This window comes from Mobula hypostoma, chromosome 22 (genome assembly GCF_963921235.1).
Source record: "Mobula hypostoma chromosome 22, sMobHyp1.1, whole genome shotgun sequence".
NCBI classification, from domain to species: Eukaryota; Metazoa; Chordata; class Chondrichthyes; order Myliobatiformes; family Myliobatidae; genus Mobula; species Mobula hypostoma.
Window position 1 is genome coordinate 31,305,809 of NC_086118.1, and position 25,526 is coordinate 31,331,334.

The window sequence follows — 25,526 nt, forward strand, 5'->3', positions numbered from 1 at the left end:
GGGTAGCCGACGGGTCTCAAACCCTTGGTGAGATAGGGAGTTGTCTATCCCAGCATGTGAAGACAGACTCCGGCGGATTGAGCAGATGAGATCAATGAAAGGTCCAACGGTCAAGAAGGCGGTCTCTGCAAGTGTCGTGGAACATGTAGAGCAGGGCAAGACACAAAAGGCGTCCTGGTCATCCACTGCACCTAGTCCCATCTCCAGCCGTCTCGACTCTGTCTTGCCACTGGATCCAGGTGGGAATTGGGAAGAGAGAGTGAGGCTGACGCTGCGCAACTCTCCCTCACTTAAATCCAAATCATGCACTAGTCTCGACACCATCATAATGGTGTCGAGGTCCTCATCAATGTCGACGATGGACGAACAATATGAGGAAAATCAAAACTATAGACACCAATCTTTTAAAGGAAGGAAGTGCCCAGCAGGTCGGATAGTAGTTTAGAAAGAAATTTTGCATTCATATGGGACTTTAAAAGTTACCAACAGTTTCTCTTTTCTAGCTAAACTTTTGTGTAGCATGTTTCTTTGACTAAGAGTTTAAAAATTCAAATTATAAATACCAGCTGCTGTTTGTGTCAGATAGTTTGGATCTAACCATCCCCTAGTGTTAACATAATTTAAATGCTCAAACTTCTGGACACAGTTGTATTACACAAACACAGGACTGACTTTTTCCCCAAACATGTTCCTGGGGCAAAGGAATTTTTAATTTGTTCAGAATAGATTCAGTTTCATCAAGAATAAGGGAACAGTTAAATTTGACTGAAAATTAGTATGGACTTTCTTGAATGATTCAACTTGTGGAAGTGTAAATCCAGAACGTACAATTGTCCTATGGACCAATAGAAATGAACCACTTGTATTGACAACAATTGCTACATCTACCCGAATAGTTAATAAGGAGTGCATCCTTAACGCAGTTTGGGTTTCCCAAGTTTAAATGTTGACAAGTCTAAGTGCCACTGTCTATGTCAAAAGAATTAGTGAAAAATAGTTGCTCCTTATATGGTCCAGTGAAGCTTGCCAAGGTCAATGACATTAACATCACCATCTATTTAAGGCAACACATTCTTTCCATTCATGCCTGCCTTATCCATTTGTAATTTCTAGAGAAGCAAATTGAAAAGATGAATGGAAAAGCCGGTGCAGCATTCCAATTTTGGTACTGGAACTTGGCTTGAATGTAATGTAGAGGACAGGAGGAGGGGGCACTTCTATCCGCTCAGTCCACAAACAATGGAAACTATTAGTGCATTAGCTGTGTTTAATTCTGACTTTACAGGTTACCTTGAGGCAGTCATCATGTGCAGTTGCAAGAGTTTGCATTGTCCTGTATGCACCACCATTGCAGATCTGCAAGTAATCATTGACATCTAACCATGTGTAGCTATAGATGGTCCATAATGGTGCATCAGTAAGAGGCTTCAGTTCATTAAACACAATTGGATGGACCATCTGCCTTTTGTTCCTGATCCACCATTTAAAAGACCACTACTCCTCTTTGACATTGGTACCACTTAGCTGCACTATTCCCTCTAGTTATGCAGAAGCAAACCTAACTGTCAGACAGATTTAGGGTAGTGAATGAGTTTCCGAAAAGAATGCACGGTAATTTGATACTCTGTGAATTCAGAGTAGTGTAACTGAGCAAAAGGAAGGTGGAAGATGGAGGATTAATGCTGCAATCTCTTGTAGGTATGTGTTAATTGGCTAATTTCTAATGACAGAGTTTCCCTAACCTAATATCTTTGCAATGGAAGAGATTGAAGCTGTGACTTGAGCTAAATGTGTAAAATCCTTGGCTTGGGATTGTGTAAGCTTGATAAGTAAGAATACTTGTGATAAGGCAATTTGGAATTTTCTTTCAAGTTTTGTAAGGTATTAAAGCACAAGAAACCTACAATAGCCCTAATGATTTAGTATATAGATACTAAAGGAGAAAGTGGGTTTTCTTATGAGACTAGAGGTTGATTTGAGGGTGAATAATTGAGTTCGCACTGCCAGAAAGCTTGGCATCCATAACATTAATACGGGGAATGAGGTAGTGGTTCAGTAACTTGGTATGCAGTGGCTGATACATCCGTCAATATCTGAAGAGGAAGGAGCAGTTCTGTTGAAAATCCTTTGCATTTAGCTGGTACATGTATTTAGTCTGTATTTTAAACTTGGCGAAACTAGTAGCTGACAATTTCATGTTAGCGTCCTGTGGCATTAAATGGTGCAGTGGATGCCAAGATGAAATACAGTTTTCATTTTGATTAAAATGAACTTTGTCACCTTGTCTTGAGTTCCTGCTGGTGTTCTTTGGTCAGGTTTGACATGATGACCTATTGATTCAGTGGAAGTCAAGTGGAAAGACAGTGGAAATGACCACAAATGCTCGGGAAACATGGCGTTGCGAGTTCATGGACAGCAACTTAGCTGTCTGATTATTGGCCTTGAATGTGGCAATGGGCAAGGGTTAAGATTGTACTTTACAAAACATTCAGGAAAAGACAGCAATTACAAGCATTGCTTTATGATTTGCAGGGCATTGCTACGATCCAGTGTGCTTCAAAAAAAAGCTGCTCAATATGCACAAAATCATCAGAGTAACTGATAAACACCTTCAAACAGTCTGAGGAACAGTTATCCTTTTTCCAGTAGTTTCCTAACTTGATTCTGCCCTCCGATGTTATCTGGCCAGACTATTCATTGTACATTTGGGTTTGCAGCATCTTTAGTTCTGCTTTCTGATCAGAAAAATGTGTTCTGGCATGCAGAATAAGTTGACAATAGAATGTTAATTTCACAGAGCGCAGATTGTATTTGCTGTGCATGTTTACACAAGCTCTATAATAATTCAGCTACAAGTTCCAAACATTTTGCCATGTTGTTGGGTATGGTACTGTCCAGTTGCTTCATTACAACAGCAGTAGAACATCCATCAGCAGGCAGTAGAAGTTAGATACACTTGACAACCTTTGCTGCAAGGTCAATGACGTTTAAGGTTATCGGTGGAGAGGTAACCTTCCAGAGGAAGATGTGCAGATTTGCAAATTACATGGTTTGAGTTAATCTAGTGGGATGAGGTTGATTTGAAATCTGCACTTGAAACATTTGCGCCGGTCCCATTTGTTTTTGAGTCACTTCTAAACAGTTTGTAGACAGTATTTTGCCACCCACTTTCTCTTGGGCTCTGTAAAGATTACAAATGGATATAGATTTTCTCAAAAATGCCTGTTTTTACCAGTTTATCCTCACCTTGCAACTGATAGCAAATTTGCTTAGTTGGATGGATAGATTAAATTGCTAAATGTGTTCAGCCACGATGTCTATCTACTTGGAATTACAGACTATAGCGCAGATTACTTTTATGCACAAGTAATCCAACATGTCCAGTTTCCACATTTTTAAGCCTTTTCATCTGTAAATTTACTTTCTCCTGTTTTAAAGGGCAACCCCAAGCACCTGTATACAGATTCACAATCCAAGTATCCTGTTCTTCATGGTAAAGTCAAATTTGTAGTAAAAATTGAAGTTTAAGGTGGTTGTCAGGGTTGTTTAATTCAAGGATTCAAGATTGGTTAATGAGAACTCCAGTCCACCAGTATAAAGAAGAACGAAATAATGGTTACTCCAGCTCCAGAGCAGCCTAAAAAACAAAGTAAAAAACAATAGTAATTTTAAAAACACAATAAATATAAATACATACAATCTATGTATATTAACTATTTTATGTCCATTATGTGTTGGCGCGTGGCCAAGTGGTTAAGGCGTTCGTCTAGTGATTCAAAGGTCCTAGTTCGAGCCTTGACTGAGGCAGCGTATGTGTCCTTGAGCAAGGCACTTAACTACACGTTGCTGTGCGACGACACCGGTGCCAAGCTGTATGGGTCCTAATGCCCTTCCCTTGGACAACATCGGTGGTGTGGAGAGGGGAGACTTGCAGCATGGGCAACTGCTGGTCTTCCATACAACCTTGCCCAGGCCTGCACCCTGGAAACCTTCCAAGGCACAAATCCGTGGTCTCATGAGACTAACGGATGCCTATTATTAATGTCCATTATGTGATGTTAGGTACAGGAGTGTCTATACATAAAGCGACTGACAGGAAATGATAAAGTAGTAATGGTGGGTTAGTGGGAAAAATAACTGTTTTGAGTCTGGTCCTGGTGTGGATGCTGTATCACCTCCTACCTGATGGCAGTGGGACAAACAGTCCATGAGTAGGGTGTGTGGGATCCTTCATGATGTTGCTGACCTTTTTCCAGCACCTTTCTGTAGATATGTCCTTGATGGTGGTTAGGCTGGTGCTGGTGATGCATTGGCCAAATTTGACTAACCATTGTAGAGCCTTCCTGCCGGCCACAATGAGTTTGCAGTGATGTAGCTCACTGAGATGCTCGCTACTTTGCATCTGTAGAACGACATGAGTATAAGTGTGCATAGTCCTTCTCTCTTCAGGCTCCTCAGAAAGGAGCAGTGTTGTTGAGCTTCCCTGATTATGTAGAATGTGTACTGGGACCATGGGAAGTTGCATGAGGTGCACTCTCAGGAGTTTGAAACTGCCTGCAGTTTACACTGCTGTGCTGCTGATATAAAGAGTCACATGACTGGTGCAAGTTCTCCTGAAGTCGATAACCATATGGTTTTGTACACCATGCCTCATTATCTAGATCTTCTGTACTTTGCACCTTAAATCAGCAGATTGACACAAAGTACATAAGATGTAGGCATGGAGCACAAGTTGATGCACATTACGTGATCAGTTCTTGTACCTAATTCTGAATCTGTCCTTGCTGAATTACAACATTGTGCATGAGTTGAGTTTCACATTACTGCTATTTCCCAGATCACTTGTCCTTAACAATAAGTTGTATGCAAATCTGAGGTTTCAGAAACAAGAGAAAATCTGCAGATGCTGGAAATCCAAGCAAGACACACAAAATGCTGGAGGAGTTCCGTAGGCCAGACAGCATCTATAGAAAAGAGTATAGTCGACGTTTCGGGCCGAGACCCTTCAACAGGACTGGAGAAAATTACTGTAATATATATTTATAGTACTGTGTAAATATCTTGGGCACTCTGTTTTTATAAGACCATAAGCTATAGGAGCAGATTGCTCTGCCATTTCATCATAGCTGATCCAATTTTCCTCTCAGCCCCAGTGTCCTGCCTTCTCCCTGTATCCCATCATACCCTGACCAATCAAGAATCTATTAACGTCTGCCTTAAATATACATAAAGACTTGGCCTCCCCAGCTGCCTTTGGCAAAGAATTGCACCGATTCACCATACTCTGGCGAAAGAAATTCCTCCTCATCTTTGTTCTAAAAGGATGCCCCTCTATTCTGAGGCTGTGCCCTCTGGTCGTGGACCCTCCCATCCTAGGAAATATCCTCTTCACATCCACTCTATCAAAGCCTTCTACCATTCGATAGGTCTCAATGAAGTTACCCCTCATTCTTATTAATTCTAGTGAGTACAGGCCCACAGCCATCACCCACTCTTCATATGACAATCCATTCAATCCTGCAATTATTCTTGTAAAACCCCTTTGAACCCTCTCCAATTTCAGCATATTCTTTCTAAGATAAGCCCCCCCAAACCTGCTCACAATACTCCAAGTGAGGCCTCACCAGTGCTTTATAATGCTTCAACATCACATCCTTGCTTTTGTATTCTAGTCCTCTTGAAATAAATGCTAACATTGTATTTGCCTTCCTCACCACAGACTCAAACTGCAAGTTATCCTTCAGGGAATCCTGCACAAGGACTCCCAGTTTCGGTTGTGTCTCAGTTTTTTGTATTTTCTCTCCATATAGAAAGTAGTTAACCCTTTCATCCTTTCTACTAAAGTGTATGACCATACACCTCCTGACACTGTATTCCATCTGCCATTCCTTTGCCCATTCTTCTAATCCAAGTCCTTCTGTAGCCTCTCTATTTCCTCGAAACTACCTGCCCCTCCACCTATCTTCATATTCTTTGCAACAAAGCCATCAATACCATCATCCAAATCAATGATATGTAACATAAAAAGAATTGGTCCCAATACAGACCCCTGTGTAACATGACTCTCAGCCTGTCAGAAAAGGCTCCCTTTATTCCCACTCTTTGCCTCCTGCCAATCACTCTTTTATCCATGCTAAAATCTTTCCTGTAATACCACGGGCTTGGAGCTTGTTAATGTGTGACACCTTGTCAAAGGCCTTCTGAAAATCCAAGTACACAACATCAACCGATTCTCCTTCGTCTATGGAGATTGACTATAGCCTATTTTATCATGTGCTTCCAAGTACCTGGAGACCTCATCTTTAATAATCAGCTCCAGTATCTTCCCAATCACTGAAATCACACTAACTAGCCTATGAGTTCCTTTCTTCTGCCTCTCTCTCTTCTTGAAGAGTGGAGTGACATTTGCAATTTTCTGGTCTTCTGAAACCATTTCAGAATCTAGTGATTCTAGAAAGATTACTACTAATACCTCCATGATCTCTTCAACCTCTCTTCCGAACTCTGTGGTGTACACCATCTGGAACAGGTGACTTGTCTACCTTCAAACCTTTCAGTTTTCCAGGGTCCTTCTCTCTAGTTATGGTAACTTCACCCACTTCATGCCCCCTGACACCTGGAACTTCCACCATACTACTAGTGCTTTCCAAAGTTATTCAGTTCATCTGCTCTTTCGTTGTCCCCCACTACTATCTTTTAGCATCATTTTCCAGTGGTCCGATATCCACACTTGCCTCTCTTTTATACTTTATGTATCTGAAGAAACTTCTGGTATTCTCTTTAATATTATTGGCTAGCTTATTTTCATATTCCATCTTTACCTTTTAATGACTTTTTATTTGCCTTCTGTTGGTTTTTGAGAGCTTCCCAATCCTCTAACTGATCTTTACTCAATTATATGCCCTCTCTTTTGGCTTTTATGTTGGCTTTGACTTTTCTTGTTAGCCATGGTTGTGCCATCTTTCCTTTAGAATACTACTTCCTCTTTGGGATGTATATATCCTGTGCCACCAGAATTGCTTTCAGAAATTCCAGCCATTGCTGCTCTGCCATCATTCCTGCCAGTGTTCTTTTTCCAGTCAATTCTGGCCAGCTCCTCTCTTATGCGCCTATAATTCCATTTGCTCCACTGTAATATTGATACACCTGACTTTAGATTAGATTAGATTAGATTAGATTCAACTTTATTGTCATTGTGCCGAGTACAGATACAAAGCCAATGAAATGCATTTAGCATCTGACCAGAAATGCAAAGAATAGTGTTATTTACAAAATAACTGCAAATAAAAAAAGTGCTACAGCACACAAATATTAGAAGTACTGAGGCAGTACAATATGGATGCAATACTGCTTAGCACTGTGATGAGAGGTTCAGCAGTGTCACAGCCTCAGGAAAGAAGCGCTTCCTGTGCCTGCTGGTGTGGGAGTGGAGGCTCCTGTAGCACCTACCGGATGGGAGGAGAGTAAAAAGTTCATGGTTAGGGTGAGATGCATCCCTGATAATGCTCTTCGCCCTGCCCAGGCAGCGTTTATAGTAGATGTTCTCAATGGAGGGCAATTGGGTGCTGATAATCTGCTGGGCAGTTTTCACCACACGCTGGAGTGCTTTGCGGTCCGATACGGGACAATTGCCATACCACACTGAGATGCAGTTGGTGAGTATGCTCTCAATGGTACAGCGGTAAAAGTCCGTCAGTATCCTGGGACACATGCTCTGCAGGATATAAAGGTGCTGTTGCGCCTTTTTGATCAGGATGGAGGAGTTCAGGGACCAGGTGAGATCCTCAGAAATGTGGACACCAAGGAATTTGAAGCTTGATACACACTCCACTGCAGTTCCGTTGATGTAGATGGGGACGTGAGTGTGACTCCTGGCATGCCTGAAGTCCACAATGATCTCCTTGGTCTTCTGGGTGTTAAGGACACCCAGCTTCTCCTTCTCAAATTTCAGGGTGAATTTAATCATATTATTATCACTTTCCCCTAAGGGTCCTTTTACCTTAAACTCTCTGATCAATTCTGGTTCATTGCACAACACCGAATCCAGAATAGCTGATTCTCTGTTAGGCTCAATTGCGAGCTGCTCTAAAAAAGCCATCTCATAGGCACTCTAGAAATTCCCCTCCTGTAATCCAGCACCAAACTGATCTTCCCAATCTACCTGCATATTGGAGTCTCCCATGACTATTGTAACATTGCAGTTTTGTCCTGCATTTTCTATCCCCCATTGTAATTTGTAGGCCACATGCTTAGTGTTTGGGGTCTATGTACAACTCCTATCAGGGTCATTTTACCCTTGCAGTTTCTTAGCTCTATCCACAATGATTCAACATCTTCTGACCCTATGTCACCTCTTTCTAATGATTAGATTTCATTTTTTTTAAACTAACAGAGCAACACCGCCCCCCTCTGCCTTCCTGCCTATCTTTTGAATATGCTGTATATCCATGGACATTAAGCTCCCAGCTGTAATCTTTCAGCCATGATTCAGTGATGCCTACAACATCATACCTGCCAATCTGCAACTGTGTTGCAAGTTCATCTACCTTATTTCGTATACTACGCGCATTCAATTACAACACCTTTTAGTCCTGTAATTGCCCCTTTCCATTTTGTTGCGCCATGATCAATCTTTGGTTTCCAAACTTTGGCTGAGGTCTTACCAACATCTGCCTCCACAACCTACTAACTGTTCTAGCACTCTGATTCCCATCCCTTTGCAACTCTAGTTTAAACCCCACCTAGCAGCAGCATTAGCAAACCTTCCCTCTAGGATATTAGTACCCCCCCCCCCCCCAAAGTTCATGGGCAAATTGTTCCTTTTATATAGGTTCAACCTTCCCTGGAAGAGAGCCCAATGATCCTGAAATCTTACTCTTTCCTTCCTACACCAACCAACTCCTTAGCCACATATTAAACTGCATGATCTTCCTAGTTCTGGCCTCACTAGCACGTGGCCTAGGTAGCAATCCTGAGATTGCAACTCTGAAGGTCCTGCCCTTTTAACTTGGCATCTAACTCCCTCCTATGCAGAACCTCATCAGTTGTTCTGCCCAAGTCATTGGTACCTGCGTGGACCATGACTTCTGGCTGTTTACCCTCCCTCTTAAGAATACTGGGGACTCATTCCGAGATATCCCAGACCCTGGCACCCAGGAAATAACATACCATCTAGGAATCTCGTTTTCACCCACAGAACCTCCTGTCAGGTCCCCTAACTAGTGAATTCCCTATTACCACAGTGTGCCTCTTCTTTCCCCTTCCCATCTGAGACACAAAAGGTTCAGTGCCAGAGAGCCAGACACCCGAGCACTGTGACTTTCCTCTATTAGTCATCTTCTTTTTCCCCCCCATCCCCTTCCCCTAACCCCCGACAGTGCTCTACACAGGCTCAGTAACCCCTTTCCCCTTCCTGACTGTCACCCAGTTTTCTGTGTCCTGCACCTTGGGTGTAACTACCTCTGTATGTCCTATCTGTGTTGCCTTCAGCCTCCTGAATGATCTGAAGCTTATCCAAATCTGGCTAAGCTCCTTAATACAGTTTGTTAGGAGCTGCAGCTGGATGCACTGCTCGCAGTTGTGGTCGTCAGGGATACTGGAGGTCTCGCTGTCTTCCCACGAGGAGCATTGCACAATCTGCCTGCCATCTCTACCTAGCTGAGCAGATACAAAGAAGAGAAGGAAAAAAAACTTCAGCTTTTCCTTCACTAAGTGAAGCCTCTGTTCACTGAAGCCTTTAGATAGAAACATAGAAACATAGAAAATAGGTGCAGGAGTAGGCCATTCGACCCTTCGAGCCTGCACCGCCATTTATTATGATCATGGCTGATCATCCAACTCAGAACCCAGCCTTCCCTCCATACCCCCTGACCCCTGTAGCCACAAGGGCCATATCTAACTTCCTTTTAAACATAGCTAATGAACTGGCCTCAACAGTTTGCTGTGGCAGAGAATTCCACAGATCATCACTCTATGTCCACTTGGCAATATAAAATTTGTTATTGTGTTTATTTTTTGCCTTCTGCATTAGTGTGGCAGTAGAACTGAGCAAATTTTAGATATTTTAACATTCATTTTCCAAAAAGATATGCTGCAGAGAATTTTTTTTTTGTATTTCAAGAAAGTAACATTAATTAACAGACCACTTTTCAAATAAAAACAATTACTTTGTAGATATATAGCCCAGTGCATAATTAAACAATGATAATAAACAGGATGTTCCTGACACTGGACAATAAAGATTTTGCTTTCCAGATACTTTTGGGTGTACCTTATGGATTTTTGGCTGTTGATCATGAAAATCACCATGAAATTTCACTATTAAGTACATTTTTATTAAACTGTCTGTATTTGTTATTTCAATTCATAATTTAAGTCAGAATAATTGATGCCAAGTTTAAGGAAGGCATTTTTGTTGGCCCACAAATCAAACAGGCCATCAATGACAGGCGGTTTGAAAAATTTCTAGTGGGACCAGAGAAAATCGCATGGAAGACATTCAAGTATGTTTAAAATTTTCTTCAGTTATGGAGCACCAAACTATGTGCAGCTGTCTGACAACATGCTTCAAGCACACAAAACCATGAAGTCCAACACGTCAGTAAAGATTCATTTTCTGCATTCCCATTGAGGCTTCTTCCCTGCAAGTCTTGGCACTGTCAGTGATGAGCATGGTGAAAGGTTTCGCCAGGACATTGTGGTCATGGAGAAACAGTATCAGGGCAACTGGAATCCATCGATGCTGGCTGATTATGGTTGGACACTTAAGTGAGATGCCTCAGATTCTAAGTACTAATGAAAATCATCTACAAAACTTTTTTAGCTTAGTTGATCTATTGGCAAAGCATCAGCACCATTATGCAATTAAACACATTATATTCAATAAAAGCTAATTTCTTGTTTCTCAATTCCTATGTGATGCAAGTAGTCTGAAAATTCAGCTTCAATCAGTTAAGATAAACAAAAAAAAAAATTGAGGAAGCAGCACTTTCAGCAGGGGTGGGTTGGGGGGGGCGGAGGGTGGGCAGTTGTTGTCCTGTGTGATCAATGACATAATGAGTTGAATGAACTCAACTAATTAACTGAAATGGAAATGGATGTAGAAGTAATCAAACTGGGTAAAGGACAACCAAACTAAAAGGTGGGGTGTGATAGATGATAGTTTAATCTTGCTGCCCTTTCTGAGGATGTATAGATATTTTCCCTCTTTCTTTGAATATGAATGAAAAGATATATTTGTTCAATCATACTCAAAGGAACGGAGCATCTATATCTATCTCCATCCTCAAAAAAAGAGAAAAATATTGATATATAAATTGTAACACTGGGTTCGGCGAGGGGAAGAAAGCCCTTCGGCCCGGCCAAATTTAAGGAATCTTGTTTGGGTGGATACTGCGTGGTGTGTGCCCTGTTACAAATCAGTACCATGAAATAACAAACAGTACACAATATGCGATCAAATGATTGAGCTTTATAATTCTTAACTTGACTGTGGTTAGTAAAGAAACACAAAAAAAAAGGGCCTGTTCTCATGAAACAGTCTATTGTGCGATGTTGGAGCTCACAGTTCAGTCCACTGGTTTCCCGTTGACCTCCGAGCGTAGCCGACCCTCGGACCCTCGCTCCAAGTCCACTCCATCCAGCAGTCTACCAACTCTCTTCATACGCGTCTTCTCTCCTCATCTTTCTCGGCAAAAGACTGCAAAATCTCTGCTCCCAGACCCACAAGAATGAACAATATCCCTCTCATTGGATAGTCCACATTCCAAAGCCCCGTTATCTCTAGTCACAACCCAAACATTGCTGCTACAGAGAAACCAGTACCTTAGCAGTGAAACCTTACAGCGTGTTACTCTTTTCCTCCCCCCCCGCCACCAAATTTAGTCATGTCCTGATGACGTTGACATAATTTGCCAACCCTTCCAGCTAAACACAAAGTCCAATCCAGGTGTAAAAGGTGGTGACATAGCTCCCCAACATGGCAGAGGTCACACTCTGTTTCCCTGGTGTTACATAGGCCAACCTATCCAGTGGTCTCCTAATTCTCTGAGACCTCCGTACCCCCTCACCTAACTCTTCAGGTCAGACACTATTGGGGATACTTCCGGTCTACCTGGCGAGGCCTCCCTATCACTCATGCACACCTACAACTCAGATCCCTTGGTCCTGTGGTCAAGCGCCACTTCATCCCTTGCAGGGTCCCACTGCAACCCAGGCTGTCCACAGATAGCACCCCCCCCCACCCTACTTCACCTGACTCAGCAGGAGAAGGGCTGGAAATCTCTTCCTCAATCAATAGGGAATTAGCAAAAGGCAGCATCTGCCATATACCACACATCCAGGTCCTCATCCTGTGAATCATTATCCCTCTCAGGGGTGGGGGTCAGTCTAACCTCTCCTGCTGCAGGTCCTGCAGTCGCCTTGTGTTTCCCAGAGTTCTCTTACTAGGTGTAGGCTGTAAGTCAGGCTCTGGGTCTACCCGCACCTCTTGTCCCAGGGGCAACAAGTGGTTCCGGTAGAGAATCTTGATAGGCCCATTCCCATCCTCTGGTTTCACCTGGAAAACTTAACTGGTAGATTTGGCATTTAACTCTCCACCACATAGAGCTTTGCCGCCCAGTGGTCTAACTTATGTTTCCCAAGTAGCCCCAAATTCCTTATGAGGACCCGGCCTCCCAGCAGGAGTTGGGAGAACCTCACCTTTGATCATACCACTTCTTATTTCCTTGATTCTCCTTGGCAGCCACAACCCCAGCCAATTCATGAGCCCTTTTCAGCTCTCTTTTCATGTCAGCCACATACTTCAGATAAGTGTCAGTGGTAAGTTGTCCTTGTCAGTCCCAAAATAAAGGTCATTGGGCAACCTCGCCTCGCACCCAAAGATCAGATAGTGTGGCGAGTACCCGGTAGCTCCATTTTTGGTACAGTTATAACTGTGGACCAGATGTCCAATATATTGACTCCACTTGCTCTTGCTGATCTCCATGGTCCTGAGCATTTCTAGCAAGGTCCGATTAAACCTCTGGGGCTGAGGGTCACCCTGCGAATGATAGGGCGTGGTCCTCGACTTCTCAAATCCAAGTATATCCAGTAACTCATGAATGAGTCTGCTCTCGAAATCCCGTCCCTGATCACTATGTATTCGCCTGGAAAGGCCATAGTAAATTAAATACTTCTCCCATAACACTTGCCACCGTAGATGCCCTCTGGTCCTTGGTAGGAAAAACCTGAGCATAGCTGTTGTAGTGGTCCGTGATGTCTAAGACATTCGCCGCGTTGCTGGCATCGGGTTCTATTGACAGGGAATCCATACACAGCAGGTCTGGGGACCCTGCACTCTGCAAGTGGAACAAGGGAGCTGTCCGCGTAGGCAGCGTCTTCTGCCTTACGCATTGAATGCACGGCATGCTGTATTCTTCGACCTCCGACTTCATTTGGGGCCAGTAAAACCGGTCTCTGAGCAATCCATAGGTCTTTTCAACCCCCAAATGTCCAGAATCATCAAGAAGTGATTTCAGCGCAATCCTCCGATACTTCTCCGGCAGAACCAGCTGGCAATGCCACGGTCAGTCCGAGGGTAACGTGACCCGATATAGGATCTGGTTCTTCAACTCCATCCGAGGCCATCGTCTCAGTAAAGGAGGCACCGCTGCGTGTTTCATCTTTTCTGCCTGAACCATGTCTCCCTTTTTGACGGCTGACCAAATGATATCGTTGTCCTGATCATCTCACTAAGCAGCTGCCACTTCCCCAGAACTCAATTCTGGCAGCTGATTTGTCTTCAGAGCGGTCAGGTTACAGTAAACTTGGGGTATGGTGTCATCAGAAGCCCCCAATTGATCCACTGCTCGCTCCTGCCCTCCTTTTCCTCTACCTTCACGGTGATGGCAAATGGACACAGATCTTCACCCCCAGGGCAGGAATGCTCTCCTACTCCTCATCCCTGACCAGTCCCTCATGCACCCATTGGGACAAAGCATCAGCATCAATGTTCCTGCTCCCCGGCCGGTACTTCAGGCTGAACTCATAGGCAGATAACGCCACCAACCATCGATGGCCTGTGGCATCCAGTTTCCCTGAGGTCAGGATATAAGTTAGGGGGCTGTTGTGCATCCTTCACCTCAAACTTGGCCCCGTAGAGGTAGTCACTCAGCTTACCACTACTACCCATTTCAATGCCAGAAATTCCGATGTGCGTGGGATAGTTTTTCTCGGAGGGCAATAGACTCTGGCTGATGAATGCAGCGGTTCTGAACCCGGTGCCCTGATCCTGATACACAACACCCCTAAGCCATCTCAGCTGGCATCCGTGTGCAGTACAAACGGCAATCGGGGGTCCACAAAAGCCAACACCGGCCTGGGTCAGCAGCTCCTTCAGCAACTGAAAGGCCTTCTCACATTTTGCATCCCACCTCAGTCCAAAGGGCTCTGATAGGCTAAGATACTCTCCACCCTCCTGTCCTTTATCCCCCTCCTTTTCTTCCCCAAGGGAGGGTAACCACACAAGCTGATTCAACGGGTGACTCACTTTGCGTAGCCTTTCATGAACCTCCAATAGTAACCACAGAACCCGAGGAATGAGTACAGGGAGCTCACAGTCTGGGGTCTTGGCCAAGTGGTTACCAGCTATATCTTAAACGGATCTATAGCTACTCCATTCCGTGAGACTATGTGCCCAACGTAGCTAATAGAAGTTCGGTAGAACTGGCACTTGTCCAGGGAAAGTTTTACCCTTCAGCTTTCAGGCAGTCCAGCACCTTCAGCAGCCTGGCTTCATATTCCTCCAAGGTGGATCCAAACACTGAGGTAATCCAGATACACCAATACCTCAAGCAAGTTCATATCCCCCACCATCTTCTCCATGACCTGCTGGAACATTGCAGGGGCTCCCGATATGCCCTGGGTATCCTTTCAAAATGGAAAAATCCCAAGGGGCATATAAATTCTCTTTGTTGGCCTCACTGATGGGGATCTGGTATTATCCACTCCTCAAGTCCAGCACACTGAACCACTTTGCACCACTCAGGCAGGCCAGCACGTCTTCAATCCTCGGGACGGTACACTGATCAGGGACGGTGTGCCTGTTCAGAGTCCTATAGTCCACATAAATCCGTACCTTCCCTTTCTTCTTTCGGGCCACTACTATTGGTGATGCATAGGTGCTTCTGGACTCAGTGATGATTCCAGCTTCCTTCGACTTAAACTGTTTAAGTGTTGCCAAACATTCTTCACCCTTGCAGGGGCTAGCCTCCGCGGCTACTCTCTAAATGAGATGTCCTCGTTCACCCGGATAGTGTGACAAGTGCTCTTGGAACAACCCAGCTCAAACTCGTCAGTGGAAAAGACTCCTTCCAGCTTCAACATCTTCTCCACCAACCTCCTCTACCAACCCGTAGGAACCAGGGAGTCCCCGAAGTTGAAGACTCAGCGATCAACTTCCCCCCTTTTTCCAATAGTCTCTCCTCAGCTTGTCTCACAGGGATACTAGACATTACTGTCACCGGGAACAGATGCGCCAGGGGCTTCCCCAGCTTGAAGATGACCTCCCTCTTCGTAATGTTCCTGACAATCACTGCCATTCTGCTCACCTGCACAACTGAGGGCTTCTGCAATTCAAGCCTCACCAGTATCCCAGCAGAAACTCTGACTCCCCCTCGTGGTCTGCCACAGCGTCCACTGAGAGGGCCTCACCCTCAGGCACTCCGGGAAACTTGGGGGTCCCCATCACTCTCGCTATTTGCACAGGCCTTACCATAATTGGCTGCAACTGGGTGAACCACACAGTCTCTCGTCTAAGTTCGGTATCCGGCCCAGTGCAGCCACACACTTCCTTAAAAGCAGCTCGAAATACCAGGTGCACAGAAAATGTTCCCAGATAGCTCTCGCCAGCCTTCTCCTTGCAGGCCCCCATGAGCTTCCTCACAAGGGGGGTGTTGGTCCCCACCAGAATTGAAACACCGCCCTTCTTAACAGGTTCCGGACAAACCAGCACTAATGTATCAAGGAACTCAGACACTCCCACATTGGCCTCCCAGAAGTCCAACTTCACTGACTAATAACCATCGTATGGATAATCACTAGCACTAAGCTCCCAGATCTCCAGTGCCCTAAATGGGGTCAATGGTAAATGCTTCAGATACTGGTGGTAAAACGAACGGTACAACAATGTGATCTGTGACCTGGTGTCAAGTATGGCTTTAGCATAAATACCCACTATCCGTAGCAGCACACTGGAGCATGCTCCCACTTAGCCTTCAGGAATAGGGCCCTTTGCTTTCGGGGGTTTCTTGGTATATTGCTGGGAATGTGTTCCCCCAGAGACTCCGGGCCGTTCCCACACTGGGTCTCCTCTAAGTTTTCCCAATGACTCTCTCTGCTTAGGTACCTGGGGGCTCACTCTCCTTCTGGCGTGACACCTGCTACCAGCAACCCTCCGCATTGCTTGTCCCCTTGGGGATCCAACCCCCATCAGCTCCATCATATGGGGGGGGGTCACACCCACTGATAACAGCCAACATATCTTCGTTCTCAACTCTGCCACAATCTCCTCTACCGCTCCCCGGGTAGGCTATCTGTGGTCACTTTGCAGCAGGGGACCACTACTGAGGACTGTACCCTGCTGACAGAGGCATTCTCCTCTTCCTGTACACCTCTGATCAGCTCAACAAAAGATGGAGGGGGGGCGTCTTACGAGACTGTCGGAGACCTCAAGCAATCAGGTCCTGGGACTGGGCATCCCTGGGTATCTGGTCCACTCTTAGCTGATTCACCTCAGCTGCCTGGATGACCCCTCTGCACTGCAAGCGATTTAGCTGCTCTCTAGTCGAAAAATATAAACAGAAAGCTTCTCCCCCTTCTGATGCATGTTCTAAAACCCCGCCGTAAGCTCTGTTGGGCTTCCTGTCGGGCCAGAAGCATTGTCCAGTGCTTGCATGTAACTGTGAGCTGTCGCTACGGGATACCACAACCTGACGGCTCTCACAATGTCAGCAACTCGCCCGTCAACCAATCTCTGTCGCTTTACGTCATCAGAGCACTGCCAGTCATCTAACTCATCTAACAACTGAGAGGCCTGCTCCACCCAGGCCTCATACTCGTCTTCCCCTTTAGGGGTGGGTGTTATTCCAGAGAATAGGCGGCCTCCGAGCGTAGCCAACACTTGGACCCTGGCTCCAAGTCCATTCCGTCTGGTGGTCTACCAACTCTCTGCATTCACGTCTTCTCTCCTCATCTCGCCCCAGCAAAAGACTGTGAAATCCCTGCTCCCAGACCTACAAGAAAGAGCAACATCCCTCTCATTGGATAGCCCCGTTATCTCTAGTCATAACCCAAACATTGCTGCTACAGAGAAGCCATTATGGTAGCAATGAAACCTTACAGCATGTTACAAGTATATTAAGTTAGTGTCCTTGGATTGGTTCATTGTTCTTCCAGAAATCTGATAGCAAAGGGGAAGAAGCTGTGACTAAAAATATCAAATATGTCAAATGCGTGTCTTCTGGCTCCTGTACCTCAGGGGTTCACAACCTGGGGTTAATGGACCCTTTGCTTAATGGTATTGGTCTGTGGCATAAAGTTTGGAAATTGTTGCTGTACCTTCTCCCTCATAGTAGAAATGAGAAGAGGGCATGTCCTGGGTGGCAGGGTCCTTAATGATCGATGCTTCCTTTCTGAGGCATTGTCTTTTGAAGATTTCCTCGACGCTGGAAGGCTAGTGCCCGTGATAGAGCTGGGTGCATTTCCAACCTTTGGCAGCCTTTTCTGATCCTCTAGGTGGACTCTCCATACCAAACAGTGATACAATCAGTTAGAATGCTCTCCATGGTATATCTTAAGAAATTTGACAGTGTCCTTGGTGACATACTAAATCTTATCAAACTTCTTTGAAGTTGCATCAATATGTTGGGCCACAGGGTAGATCTTCAGATGTGTTTATACCAAGGAACTTGAAACTGCTGATCCCTCGATGACTCGCTGAAGTTCACAATCATTTCCTTTGTCTTACTGACGTTGAGTGCAAAGTGGTTGTTGTTGCGACAGCACACATCTATCTTACTCCTGTATGCCTCCTCATTACCATTTGAAATTCTGCCAACAATAGTTGTGGCATTGACGAATTTATTGATAGCATTTGAGCTGTGCCTAGCCTCGCGATTGTGTGTGTGCTGTGTGTCTCAGTCTCATCACTGAGGTGTCAACCAGCAGATGTTTTTTCTGATCTACAAACACTGGTCTTTTGGTGAGGAAGTTGAGGATCAACTTGCATGGGGGAACAAAGGCCAGACTCTGGGGCTTGTTGATTTGAACTAAGGGTATGATTGTGTTGAACGCTGAGCTGTAATCAATGAACAGCAGGTTAATGAAGGTATTGTTGATCAGGTATTCTAAGACCAAATGAGTAATGCATCCACTGTAGATTTATTGTGGTGGTAGGCAAATTGCAGCAGATCCTGGTCCTTGCTTTGACAGGAATTGACTCTGGTCATGACCAACTTCCCAATGCTTATGCACTATACACAATTAATGTATGATAGCGTACTGACCACAGAACACTATATATATGGTGTCGGAAGCTCTCATTGATTTGCATAATATTGTGACCTCAACTCATTTCCTTTCCATGATGCTGTAGTCCTTTTAACACGAAGGGTCTCAAGACAGGTGTTTGTACTAAATGGGCGGAGTCCATAAGCACCACTCTTGTTGAATGTTCTTGAATATTTATTAGTTAAATGAGCTGTTAAGTTAATACTTTACTATGAACACAGCTATATAGATTTCCCCAGCAGTCTATATCATAACTAATTTTGTCCACAATTAAGATTTTACCACTGACGTTCTACTGATTAATTATCTTTGCTGCCCACTTCTCAGCTACTTAAAAAAAAATTACCTTTTGTCTCTTACTTTGGCACACATAGTCTAGCCCTCATACTAACAGACTGTTACATTATGGTCAATATACGAGATTTCTACCCTTGACTCAAGAATGAATTCTATCCGGGCCATTATTCAGTCATCTTGTGTATCTCTGTGTTAGCTCTTTGACATTTTTTTTAAAGAAGTACAATTCTTGTACCTTGACCATTGTTTCAGATATTCTTTCGGTTTCTGCTCAGCCTATTTCTCCCACATTTCACCTTGTGTCCCCAGAAGATTATCGAATTTTATTTACTACATATCTTCACTTAAGTTAATGTGTTTCTACCTCTTTTCCTTCCTCTCTGAATTTCCTGTAATCCAGACTGATTCCTTCCCATTTTCGACCTAGTACCTATTATTTTGCTGTTTGGGCTTATTCTACTGTCTTTGTTCGTATTAAATTTCAGTTTTCAATTGCCTTCTCTTTTGTCACATGTACAAGGACCATTCCAAAACAATCCCTATAATGGCCTTCCCATTGAATTAGTTTTGTCTTTTTTAGTTGGGGCCAGAATTTCTATCGTCATAATAGCTAGCCCTTCAGTTGACTGCTTGAACTTTAATGGGCCTAGTTCTTTCATAGAAACATAGAAAACCTACAGCACAATACAGGCCCTTTGGCCCACAAAGCTGTGCCGAACATGTCCCTACCTTAGAACTACCTAGGCTTTACCCTTAGCCCTCTATTTTTCTAAGCTCCACGTAGCCATCCAGGAGTCTCTTAAAAGACCCTATCGTTTCCGTCTCCACCACTGCCGCCAGCAGCCCATTCCACACACTCACTGCTCTCTGTGGGGGGGGGGGGAGAAAACAACTTGCCCCTGACATCTCCTCTGTACCTACTTCCAAGCACCTTAAAACTATGCCCTCTTGTGCTAGCCATTTCAGCCCTGGGGAACAGCCTCTGACTATCCACACGATCAATGCCTCTCATTATCTTGAACACCTCTATCAGGTCACATCTCATCCTCTGTCGTTGCAAGGAGAAAAGGCCGAGTTCACTCAACTTATTCCCATAAGGCATGCTCCCCAATCCAGGCAATAATGACTCCTTCGACTCCTTTAAACCACAATGTGCCCCTCCACAGACGATCACCCTAATAACTACCCTGCTCTTTCTGGAGCTAAGTTTGGCAGTACATCTTTCCTGAGAGTCAGAAATCTACTATTAAAGAAAATTCACAATTTAATTCCTTCTTTTATTCTGTCCTAATCACTATTAAAATAGATATCACTCTGTTTATTTCTACACCAATGGCTTTCAAGCATAATAAACTTTACTGCAATCTTGTTACTCTAACCTTTCCTGGCAAATGATCTACTCCAAGGGTAGTAGAACGTGTTTCCTAACTGACAAGTGTTGACCTATCCTTGGTCCTTCTTTCAATACAGGGATAGTTATCAGTAACTACACTTTGCTTCTTGCTCTCAGGAATGCAAGGTTATTCAGTAATTTTGTGCATTATTTAACCCTTGATGTTCTACATCCCACTTATGTCAACTGCACCTATTGATCCTGTTTCACATTCTCTGAACTTGCATGTATAAACATAACACTTTCTTTCTCTGCTGTCACCGCCAGTCTGTTGTGCAATTCAGCTTTCAGTAATGGCGTCCATACCCTGGCAAATTTGTTGTGTACCTCTCTGCCATAACAGTATTGTTTAACTTTATTAACACAGTAAACCACCCCAGGGATCTGAAGTTTGCCTCTTGACACCTTTTCTGCAGCTTTTCACCTGCAATTCTCTGTTTGAGTGCATGATAGCCAAGGGGAGACAATTTATCTACATGCTAATGCCACTGGCAGAATTTCAAGGCAGATTCACTCCAGTGTCTTGGTGCCTGCTGCAAGTTAATGCCTTGAGCTTTGAGCAGGGTTGTGGAAACAGGGGAATTGATGCTTAGGGCAGACTTTGTGCCGCACTTGACACTTTGTTCAGACCTTTATCTAAAGGCTATATTGATGGGTTAGAAGCATTGAAAGCAGATTGACAAAATCCACCACCATCCACTGAGATCCACTTGGGCCTGGTAAAAGCAGTGCCTTGGTATCTGCAGAAATGTTTGTTTTCTGCACATTCCTTTATGCTTGGTACCCTGCACCCTGCCTTTTTCTGAAGGGCATATTGTGGAGCTGTGGTTGACAGTAGCAGCAGAGCTTTTCTGGAACCTACAGGTAAATACAAATTCTTTCATCTCTTATGTTATGAGTAATTTTCCCCCAGGGTATCATGTTCTGGACTGTGTTCAAGTTATCACTCGTCTTCAATGTCAATACCAGTTAGAAGTGCAGCCTTCAGCTTTTTATTACTAATGGCTTAATTTTTAAATGAGGTTACCTGCTTGCAATGAAGCATTATGGCAGCCTGTTGAATTAAGACAATCCAACAGCTTTGATGCTTTAAAGTAGTTACAATTGTCTCATTCTGAATTGGAGCTTGGTAGGTTGACAGTATTTCTTGTGCACTGGTCCCCAGGGTGTGAAGAACCCTTAAGTTTACCTTTTGTTGCAGACAATGACTCCGTCTGCTTCTGATCTGGAAAAGAAATAATTGAATACCTCCTTTTGGTGACTTATTAATTCAGTACACATGATTACTCAGACATTACTGAAATATTAAATACTCCATGCATTCCCTCTTCTCATTGCTACCATGAAGAAGGATGTACAGGAACCTGAAGACAAACATTCAGTGTTATAGGAACAACTTTCTTTCCACCATCGGATTTTGCATTATTTGTCCATGTACACAATCAGGACTAAATTCAAATGACTCAACAAATCCTCATGGATATTCAGATATTCTGTGTTTAGGTTCATCTTGACCACTTTTGAAGCACCTTCTAACTGACTTCTAAAATGTTATTAGACAAATGAAATGGGACTAATGTTTTGTATTTAATATTTGAGTGATCCTGTAAATATATTTAAACGCAAACAACAGGAATTCTGCAGATGCTGGAAATTCAAGCAATATACATCAAAGTTGCTGTAAATATATTGTTTGATTAAAGCACTCTTTGTTTATAATTCATTATGATTCTATGTAAAAATACGTGAATTGCGTACATCATGACACTACCACATGATCTGTGCACACCTCATTTAAAGTAAAAACTAAGTTAGGCTTGCATTCCTGGCTCCACCTTTTTCTTGCAGTTAGATTTGTATTTTGGAGTTACAAAACATAACGTAATCCAACTAAAGTCTTCTCCTAGTTTCAAACCCCCAAAAGTCAGGTGTTTAAATATAAATTTAACAACCCAGAAGTTGGGAGAGTGCATAACAAACATGCATGTACATAATTCATTTCACCAGTTTGTATGAGACTTCAATGCCAATTTGTCTATTGACAATGCCAGTTATCAACCCATTTCTCAGATTTGGTTGCATATCCAGTAATGTACATGGCAAAAAAAAAAAATAGGTTTTGCTTCCTTTTTGAAGCTGTTCATGTAGTTTCTGCTCATTGTTCCCCAAGCTTTGGATGTATGAAAGTTTGCTTGGTGCCGAATTCTGATGCTGTACTCTGGTATCCAGTTCAGTACTCTATCACAGCAGCGTGCTATAAATTCTAACCAAGTGAGACATTTTTAAACTCAGATTTCCCTTGGCTTTAATTATTAAAGGCTAAGTCCTGCAGCTATATTTTCCTTGGGTTAGTGACTAAATCAGGGACTTCTATGTTTAAAAGGGTTGGTTTGTCTGCCTACTGAGAAACCACGCTGCATTTGTATTACTGCCATGGTGAAGTAAAGGCTTTTGTGCATTTAAAATAAAATGTTGTCTTATGGTAGAATGAAAGGTTCTTGGACCAGCCTATAGATTCGCTTTCATGTTCTCAGTACTTATTTACTTCTATTATTTGCATGACTTATCCTTTTACTTTGCACATTGGATGTTTGTTGGACTTTTCTATGTATGGTTTTTCATGGATTCCATTGTATTTCTTTATTTTCCTGTGCATGCTTGCAAGAAAATGAACTTCAAGATTTACTTTGAGCTTAAAAAAAATGCCTTGTATTGAAGTAAAGCAACAATATCACCTTGGCACTGCTGTCCTAAGGTTACTGATCCTCTCAGTGACCTTAGGATTGATTCAGTTGAGCCTCTCAGTGCTCTAGAATGCCCAGCAATTTGCCATAATGTAATGACTGGCGCCTGGCATCTGCACACAGGATGAAATATTACAACATTTTAATCATGTCAGCTTTTTCTGCTGTTAAGCAAAATCCTGGATTTGGCTCATCTCTGTACAAGCGCCATTCAGATTATAAACGACCTGACATGGGGAAAAAGAAAAATCGGACTTCAAATAAATTCTTCATTTTCATTTTGAAAGCAGTCTTCAAGCTGATTAGCTTGTGGGTTTCGTGCCGAGATACAGGATGTTCCATTGGTTTATGGGTAGTGTTAGGGTGATTTATTCAATGAAACAAGACCTATATAGCATGAATGTGTGGAGTAATGTGAAAAGACACAGATCAAACAGAACTCTTGCGTAACATGACTGCCTATATTTGCGTCTTCGCTCTATCCCTTTAATACCCTGTAGAAACTGTTTTTCCTTATCCTTCACATATAAATATCTCCTTGCTCTAGAGGCATGGCTCTAATTTTCATGTTCCTAAAATATTGAAAAAACATCCCTGGCTTTTTAATCTTTGAATCTCACCCTCTCGCCCTCTCGACCTCCTCCCTCACATTTTTTTTCAGAAGGTCTCGTGCAGCAGGTTAGAGTTTAAACCTGTATATATCCACCTAATCTGCTTGATTCTTTAGGATACAAGCTTATGATCCAGCCTCGACATAATTGTGCTGGTAATCATGAACACTAAATGTTTGACTACGACCCTTAGTTTATCTTGTGCAGATGTTAGCTGATTTTTTTGCCTTGGTTAGAAAATGATTTTGAGAATTCGGGTAGACTGTTTTGTATGCTGCTATTTGCTTTGACTGTAATTGTGGGAAGAACTGAAAATCTAGCAAGATAGCATATTCCACTTAAATTTCCCTACACTGGCTTACAACTGATACTTATAATGTTTTGATTCATAATACATTATGGGAAGTTTGGCTACTTGCCAGTCCCTGGTGTTGGAGTTTTTGATGAGATGAAAGGCCTGCTGTTCCAGAAACAATGAAGTTAAGTTACTGTTTTAATGGAGCAGCAAGTAGTTTATTGACAAAATCAAAACACAATGTTCGAAATACTTGGCAGACCTTAACATGTCTTTTCCCTCTGCTGCTTTCCCTATAGCGCAGATTTTTTTTCTCCTTCCCAGTTCTGATAGTTTCTTTGACTCAAATATAGTGCTTCCTGTAGATGCAGCCTGAATGGTTGATTATTCCTAGCATTTTGTTTCACCTTAATTTTCCAGCATCAGAGAGTAATTTTATTGACAGTTAGTTGTTGCTGTTTATTAAACAATAGGAAAGGTGAGTTCCGTTTCAATGCTTTTTGAAATCCGTCTGTTTAATGAAACATTGCAAAGTTCCATGTTGTCTATTCTGCCTTTACCATTCATCAAAAGGTGGTGGAGGTGTATACTAATTGGAACTAGCTCTCTGTTAGTGCAGCTCCTAGCTGCTTGTACATCAGTATACGTATAAGCCCCTTTAGGATATTGGGAATGCAGAGGAATTTCTGTACACAGTAAGTACAGATTGAGGGGGTAAGTTTGTGCAAGCTTGCTACTGCAGTGGCACTAGTCATCCAGTTTCCCCTCTTTGGAAATGGTGGCTGCATTTGGGGGAGCAAGTGAACCTTGACCAAGTTTATTTAAGATGCCTTTCAAATTTATTGTGGTATCCATCCTTCATCACCGTGATTCAAATTGTGTCGCAGTGCCTGTTTTTTTTTGTATACTTTCAAACTTATTATCCTTGCATTACATTTGATATATTTTGAAAGCTTGTAATTTGGAGAGTCAACAGCCTTTCACTTTGAAGTGAGATTTTGCATGTCAAATTAGCATTCCAAAATAGATCAAAGTGCACTGCAGAACATCTCTCATCTGGATTTGTGGATTCATCATGATCCAGAAACATCCCCCTTATCGTCTGTAGCATCTGTTAGAGATGATTACCAGGGATCCTTAATTTAAGAAACATTTTGGACTTAAATGCAGTATTGTCTAATATGCTAATGATATTTTTTAGATGCAGTCAAGCAATGTTTCTCTATTGCATGTGGCTGTCATTTTGAGTTTTGTTGGCTTCCAGTTAATCTTGCTGTGATGTACATCTAGCTATAAAATTAATGAATGCAAATACTTTGTGGGGAAACAAGAATATTGGCATTCTCAAACATTAATATTATGATAATTACACATTAACTCATTTTATGTTAGCTTGAGATCTGAGCATGGGGATGGATGCAATGTGAGTTATACAATAAGCAAGCAGTTATGAATCTAGTTCACTTAAATCAATATAACTTGTACTGCTGGGTGAAAGGGAGGGGTGCTTGTCATTTGCCAGTGAGTCGCAGGAACTGCTATTTGTTTCATTGTTGTCTGAACCTAAAATTCAAAGGAATAAAAGTATTTGTTTTAGACTCTTGCATTCATGCTCCCAGAGGACTGCCTTCCTTGGGATT

The 25,526-nt window shown here is 43.0% G+C and overlaps 1 protein-coding gene across 3 annotated transcripts in view; it reads left to right on the forward strand.

Moving 5' to 3' along the window:
* Positions 1 to 25,526, forward strand: part of LOC134360254 (matrix-remodeling-associated protein 7-like) — a 114,021-nt gene that overhangs the window by 43,703 nt on the left and 44,792 nt on the right. The window lies entirely within an intron of this gene.